Raw genomic sequence first — 7,506 nt, forward strand, 5'->3', positions numbered from 1 at the left:
TCTGTGCTCTGAGAAATAGGCTCTTTAGAAAACCGTCCTGCCCTCAGCAAGCCTTCCCTTTCGCCTGACCTGAGACGGGGCCCTGGGGGAGGGGGTGCCAGGCCGCCCACATGGTGGGCACAAAGCAGGCATGACTGCATGATGACTCACAGGGCAAGAGTGAGGAAGCCACCCTTTTAGCCCAGGGGGAGGTCTGTGGAGCCAGGGATGGCAGGGAAAGGAGGCATGTCAGGGTGGGGGGCTCTGCGGACCCCAGAGCAGGTGTGATCCATGGCAGGAGACTCTGCTCCCGTTCGCCTCCTTGCCCAGCAGCCACGAAACCAGTGTCATGACCAAGAAATATACACATCTCTCGGGTGCCAGGCAGGCTGGCTTTGGGGTGCCAGCTTCTTAGCGATGTCTGGGAATGCCAGCTGTCCAGCCCCTGGACAGGTCCCCAGGATGGGGGAAGAAAGACACTAGTCTGGGCTTGGGTGCAGCCTCTCCCCTGAGAAATGGCCTTTGATCCCAGCCCCCTGCAGGAAGGCTCTGCAGCTTGCATCCCAGGGCCTATACTTGTCTGATGGCACGGGGGAGGGTCCCTGGGCTTAGGCTGGTCCCTGGGGATGCACCCTGGGGGTCCGCTGCCTTCCAGGCACTGCCTGGGGTCTGCACGCCAGCATGGCCTGCACTGCCGAAGTCTGTGGTGTCACATGCGTGTGCTGTGCCCGTGATGGCTCCCCCTGGGCCAACAGTGGGCTTCTAGACATGGGTCACGCATCCCTGGAGGTCTGCATCCTGGGTGAGCCCTGCTCTGTCTCTCTCCGGGCCGAGTCACCCACTGGATGTCTTCTTCCAAGGGAGCCGTTTGGAGACTTTAGGTGCCAGGTTCTCTGCCTGAGACAGATTGCTCATCTGTGTATTTGTTCTTCCTCAATATAGGAGCTTCCTGCGGGCACATGGCCAGGTTCTGCAAACATTTACAGAACCTCAACTTTGTGCCAGGCCCAAAGCCGAGCATCAGGGGAAGAGAAGTGAATAGGAATCGCTCCCTACTTTCACCGGGTTCAGTCTGACTGCAGAGGCAGGGACTGTGGCCTCAGGGCTGAATGCAGCTGGAGGAGGGGCTGGTGGTCCTGCAGTGGGGTGATCCAGGGAGGCTTCCTGGGGGAAGAAACAGGGTAGCAGAATCCTCACCTTTACATGATGCTCCGCCATCTTCACAGCACCTTACCCCACAGATTGTAAGTGAAATACACAGTGTGAGGTAAAACTTTGACCCTGCCAGCAAGCAAGGAGATAGGCAGAGACTGCTGTCTCTGCCACTCTGGGTGAGGAAGCCAGGCCCCAATCATGTGCACTGGTCTGTAGTCAGAAGTGGTAGCTCTGGGGGCTGGAGCCCGTGTCCCCAGGGTCCATGTCCCTGCTCCCCTCCCTCTGGCACCGTCAGGTGGAGGCTGTGGGGGGTGGGAGAAATGAACGGATGTGAGAGTGGCTGGGGAGAGAGAACAGACAGAGCTTGGTGATGAGCACACGTCGGCAGGTGGGAGAGGGGGGTCAAGGGTGCCTCTCAGAGTCTTGGTGTGGCCAGCTGGTCCTGAGCGGGGAGCATGCAGGGAGGTCGAGATCTAGGGTCGATGAAGTGATCAGTTTGATGTTGACTGTTTGAGTTCCGGTGCAAGTGGAACATCCAAGCAGGTGTTGTCCAGGTCCAGAGAAAGATCTGGGCTGAATTCACAGACTGAGGAGTCAGCAGAGCAGTGGTCACTGCAGCCAGAGGAGGAGAGAGAATGATCTGGGGCTTCTGTACCTCTGCACAGGGCCACACTGTAAATACTGGCTCTGCAGGCCATGTGGTTTTTGTAGGAACCGTGCTGTTGGAGCCTGGAAGAAAAGCAGCCACTCATAACACAACATGAAGGGTGTGGCCGTGTCCCAGTGAGACTGCTTAAAAAGGGTCTGCAAGCCAGACCTGGTTCAACGAACACGGCTTCCTGACCCCAGATCCAGAGAACAGGTACCGAGCAGAAAGAAAAATGGCAGATCTTAAGCATGAGAGCAAATCAGCAAAGGAACTAAGTCAAAAAGAGCGAGTTGGAAAAAACCCAAGATGGAAGATGGCTAGTTGAAAGCGAGAAAGAACTCTGATGTAAGTGGATTATGAGCAGGAGTTAAAAAAAAAAAAAGAAAAAAAGAAAAAAAAAGATACAGTCTTTCCCATAACGATGGCAAATGACTGAGAAAACAAGAAGCCGCTTGTGGCAAGTCGGGCTGCTCTCTGCACAAACCCAGGGGCACCATCCGGGCAGCCACAACCGACTGGTACCCCCAGAGCGGGACATGATGGTGGCCATATGCCCCGCTGATGCTCCATAACCACACGGAACACAAAAATAGGAGGCAAAGTGCCCACACTAGAAAACAGCATCGCAGACAGCTGAACCACGAGCGAGTACTTCTCTCTGAAATCCAGTGAGGAACCTAGAGTCTCCGCCATCGGAGCCCACCGAGTCAGACAACAGAGAGAGAGAAACCTCGGCTGGGGAGCCTTGGGGAGAACCGGGAGAAAAGCCACTCCAGATGCCAGAATCACTTCAGAAGCCCTTGCTGACCCAGTCAAGGTCATGGACGGTGGGCTTGGTGAAACAGAGGCGACTCTTGAAGGACAAAGTGCAAGTTTACAAAGGATTGAAAGGAAAGTGGCAGGAGTGGAAGCAGCTCCAAGGAGGTCCAACACTCGTGGAAATGGCTTCCTTCAATACGACTGAAACGGTGAAAGCTCAGGGTGCCTGGCGGGCTCAGTCAGAGGAGCACGTGACTCCCTGATCTTGGTGTTGTGAGTTCGAGCCCCACATTGGGTGCAGGAGATTACCCTGAGCACTGAAGAGCTGCCCTGAAATAAATGCGGCCTCTGCTTGGACAGCTGGTTTGCAGGAAAAGGGGAAGAAGAGGCAGGTTGAGACCCGGCCTGGTAAAACCGTAGGGTGTCAGGACAAAGGATAAAGGAACCCTCCAGGGAGCCTCCGGGCCTCCTGTGCCTCCCACCCCCAAGTCAGGTCATTCCGAGGGAAGATAAGACCAGCCTGAACTTTCCCACAGAAGTCAGCGCCGTGCAAGGAGGCAGGGGAGCAGTGAGCGCATCAAGGCCCCAGGGAAGGAGAGTGGGACATGGGAATTTGATATCGGGAAGTGCTGTGGAAGGAAGGAATATAAAGGGCAGACGTATTTCCAAACTTGTGACACCAAAGGGTACATAGCCCCTGCAAGTCCTTCTTGAAGACGACTGCTAGTAAACCCTGAACAGAAGAGTCATGTCAAGGACAGACAGAGGGGCTGGTGGGGCTGGTGGCGTGAATGAGCTTCTGGACGCTGGCCGCTCCTGCTCCAGGCTGTGGGCCCCCAGGCATGTTTGCTTTGTCAAGTTCACCAAGCTGTCCACTTAGGATCTTACCTTCCTGTATGTTTTATTAAAAAAAAAAAAAAAAGTCTAGTGGAGAGTATTGAATTTACTTAGGAATTCAGCCATTATCTTAGGAATCCTGCTTATAGCACAGAATATTAGTTACCAAAGTATGATGAGATAAAAAGAGTAACACTGTTTGTTTGCAAACAGTGGGAAGAGGAAGAAGACATGGTGGAGTAAGTACACAGGGGTCTTCACGGAGAGGGTTTCAGAAAATACTGCCAAAAGGCCAAGGAACAGAGAGAGGCACAGATTACATAGAGGGGAAAGTACCCGCAGGAAGAAATAAGACTCAAAACCAACCACGATCAGTGGTGGAAGGCAAGGGCAGGGCAGTGGGAGGAAGCCCAAGGGCACCCCCTCATCTTTCCTGGGGGAAGAGGTTGTTGCAAAACAGAGCTACCTACCGACTACCTGAACCTCTAGACGTACCCTAGAGACGTTCCAAATTATCATAAGGAAAACATGTGCGGCCTAAAGGAAGGCAAATGGTTTACAGTTAACACAAAACCAGTCTTCTGAATGCAGGCATGAGTCAAAGAAAAAAAAAGATCACATTAGAAATACCTATATAAAGCAGATTTCAAAATTCTACTGGAGGACAGTAGAACAGTCGGAAGTACGTGAAAAGGCATGTGCGTTTTAGAAGAGTCCAGTGAATTGGGCAACTGACCTCCTTGCTTCAGTTTCCTCATCCGTAAGGTGGAAACAACAAGAGCAGGACACCTCATGGGCTGCTGCTCAGATTAGCTGAGTCAGGAAGGTCCCTGCAGCACACGGGGCCACGTAAATGTTGGCGAGTTAAATAAATGGGAAGACCCAGTATTGCAAACCTGCAGTATTTACCCCCACCTAACTTAAACAAATGTAATGTAGTCTTAATTAAAAACACTTAAAGGAAGAATTTTATACCCGCTCAATTTGGTTCTGAAGTCCCCATGAAAAGCGGAACATGTCAGAGGCGCTGGGGAAGCCTGGGAGGGAAGGGCGGTCCGGGGCTCTCCCAGGCCGCTGCAGGAATAACCCAGCGCGGGGGTCTAGGAGTCAGAGCCCCAGAATGGACCAGGCTTCGGGAAGGGAGGAAGACGCCCCAGGGAGTTGAGTACGGGATCAGACTGGCATTTCTAAGTACCAGCAAAGCCAACAACAGCCAACTAGCTAGCCGTTTAGAAAAGAAAGTTTTGTTTCGGTTGCTACCTCATTTTCTCATATGAAAATAAATTTCAGGTGGACTAATTAAGCAATAAATGCAATGACATCAAAAATGAAAAATTGCTGCACAGCAGGAAAAACCAAAAAAAAAAAAAAAAAAAACCTAAACCCCAAACTAATTCAGCTAGAGCAAAAAGACAAATGTGTAGGGAACATGGGGCCAAGGACTTGTTTTCCGCACATAGAAGGATTCTTCCTAACTGTTTCCTCTTCGCTGATGGCCTCACCAGCTGAGGTGCCAAGTCCCAAACACTTCTTTGCAAACCCACGACTCCTTGCCCCCTTCTGAATTATTTGCCAGGTAAAATGCCCAGGTGAGTCAATCCCGATTTGCCGCCCGCTTTTCTAAACCCAGCGGATAGGTACTGGTGGACAAAGTAATATTCTCGCAAGCAGGCTAAGTGTTCGTTTTCTGTTCCCGGCTGCCATCCTTGAAAGGTCTCAGGTCTGCTCGGCCATTCTGAGAAGCGTCTCGGGTCCCTCTGTCTTCACTGCGTCTGAGATGGGCTGTTTCATTTCCATCTCTTCTTAGACTTAGGACTTCTTCCTCCCTTACCTCCCAGCTCATGGCTTGCCTCACACTTCCTAGGAAAACAGAGGACTCCAATGGGGAATTCACCCTTCCTGCCCATTAAAATCCTGTACTCATCTTCCCAGGTGTCCCCTTGAGCCCAGGAAGTGGTCGTCCCGGTGATACACGGTAACGCACAGAACACCGGTGACGTTCCAGTAGCCCCTGTGCCAGGCGCTGTCCTCAGCCTCAGTGGGGTCCGCACTCTTTCCACCCCATAGGGTCCCCAGAGTCCGGGATCCCCATGCTCTCTGAATTAGTTTGCTGGGGCTGCCGTCACAAAGACTCGTAAACCTGGGTGGCTTAAATGACTGAAATTTATTTCGTCACAGTTCTGGAGGCTGGAAGTCTGAGATCGAGGTGTTGGCGGAGTTGGTTGCCTCTGAGGCCTCGCTCCTTGGCTTGTGGATGGCCATCTTCCCCGTGTCCTCACGTGGTCTTCCTTCAGTGTGTGTCCATGGCCTTATCTCCTGTTCTAGGGCACCGGTCACATGAGATTAGGGATATCCTAATGGCCTTGTTTTTTTTTTTGTTGTTGTTGTTGTTGTTTTAAAGATTTTATTTATTTACTTGACACAGATAGAGCGATCACAAATAGGCAGAGAGGCAGGCAGAGAGAGAGGGGGAAGCAGGCTGAGCAGAGAGCCTGATGCGGGGCTCGATCCCAGAACCCTGAGATCATGACCTGAGCCAAAGGCAGAGACTTTAACCCACTGAGCCACCCAGACACCCCCAAATGGCCTTATTTTTAATCTTATTTACCTTTTTAAAGACCCCCGTCTCCAAATACAGTCACATTCTGAGGTCCTGGGGGGTGAGTAGCACAACATGGGAGTTGGGTGGGGACACAGTGCAGCCCATAACAGTCTCCCTGGCGACTGCCTCCGACGTCTCCTCTCTCGGCTCTACTGTGACTCCAGTTCCTCCTCCATCTTAGTGGTAATCTCCTCCCGTCCAGGGCTGAGAAGGCAGAAGTTCTCACACTCTCACCTACGCCCACCACATCTCCAGTCTCGCCCACCGCTGCAACATCTTCGCTTTCGTCCCTTCTGTCACAATGGCATGGCAAGGTGCCCGCCCATCGAAGGCCATTCCCTCTCTTCTTGCTTCTTCTGACACCCCAGGGCCACCTCATCCCCATGGACACAAAACCTCCAGTAGCTGCAGTCTTCAAAATGCTCCACAGACACGCCTGCCCCCTCCGTGCCGGCTTCCTTGGCTTGCCTCTGCCACCCGGTTCCTGTGAGAGGTGTCTGCGTCTACCTCGTGCCCCTGCTTTTCTCTTCCACACGCTCCTGGGGCTTTCATCCCCACCACGCTGAAGTTGTTCTTGGCGTGGTGACCCATGGCCTCCCTGGGGACAAAGCCAGGGAGGAGCCACTCTCTTTCCACTCCTTATTCCACGTCTCCACACATCTGGTCCTTGCCGCTTGGCTTCCCTGACACACACACTCCTGAGTTTCCTCTCATAGTACACCCCTTCCCCTCAGTGGCCTTGGCTGCTTCTCTAGTGCTCTCGAAATGCTGGAGGCGCCCAGGGCTGTGTCTTGGGCGGGTTTCGTCCCTCCCGTGATGTCTCTCTAAGGCAACTCATCCAGTTGGGTAATGGTTCCCCAATTCCCGTCTCTGCTCTAGACCTTGCCTTTGGGCTACAGGCTCCTTATACGATTGCTTCATTGGGGCGAACAGTCAGGAAAACAGAGCCCACACCGGCTAGTGCCACAGAGGAACATGACACGAGGAATCGGTCCAGTGGTGCTGGGAGGACTGAAGACAGGTAGCTCGGAGAAGAACAACTTCCCTGACCTGGACGGACAAAATAAGGCATTGATGTTGGCAAAACTCAGGGACCAGGACTGACTGACAGGAGTTAGACTTATGGAAAAAAAAAAAAAATCAGTACCTCCAGTATCTAGGAGATACATACAAACATGATGCACTTTTCTCTCAATGCCACCAGCCCGTGCCTGGGCTTCCATATCTTGGCACCTGAAAATATCATCTGTTAGGTTGCCCAAGGCAGAAACCCCAGTGTCCGTCTGACTTCGCCCCACACCACGCCAGCCCAGAGTGACCGTGAAGAAGCCTGGTCAGACGTGCACCTGGAGACCTTCTGAGCTCCTTGTCCTGTGGGCTCCACCTCCACTCGCTAGTTTTCACCGCCATCATCTCAGTGGGGGTGCGCAGTTGTCAACCAGACGCCCGGATTCCACTGTTGCCGAATCCGCCCCCTTTTCCACACAGTACGGTGCACTTTTTAAAAAAAATTTAATTTAATTTT

This window comes from Mustela erminea, chromosome 5 (genome assembly GCF_009829155.1).
Source record: "Mustela erminea isolate mMusErm1 chromosome 5, mMusErm1.Pri, whole genome shotgun sequence".
Lineage (NCBI taxonomy): Eukaryota > Metazoa > Chordata > Mammalia > Carnivora > Mustelidae > Mustela > Mustela erminea.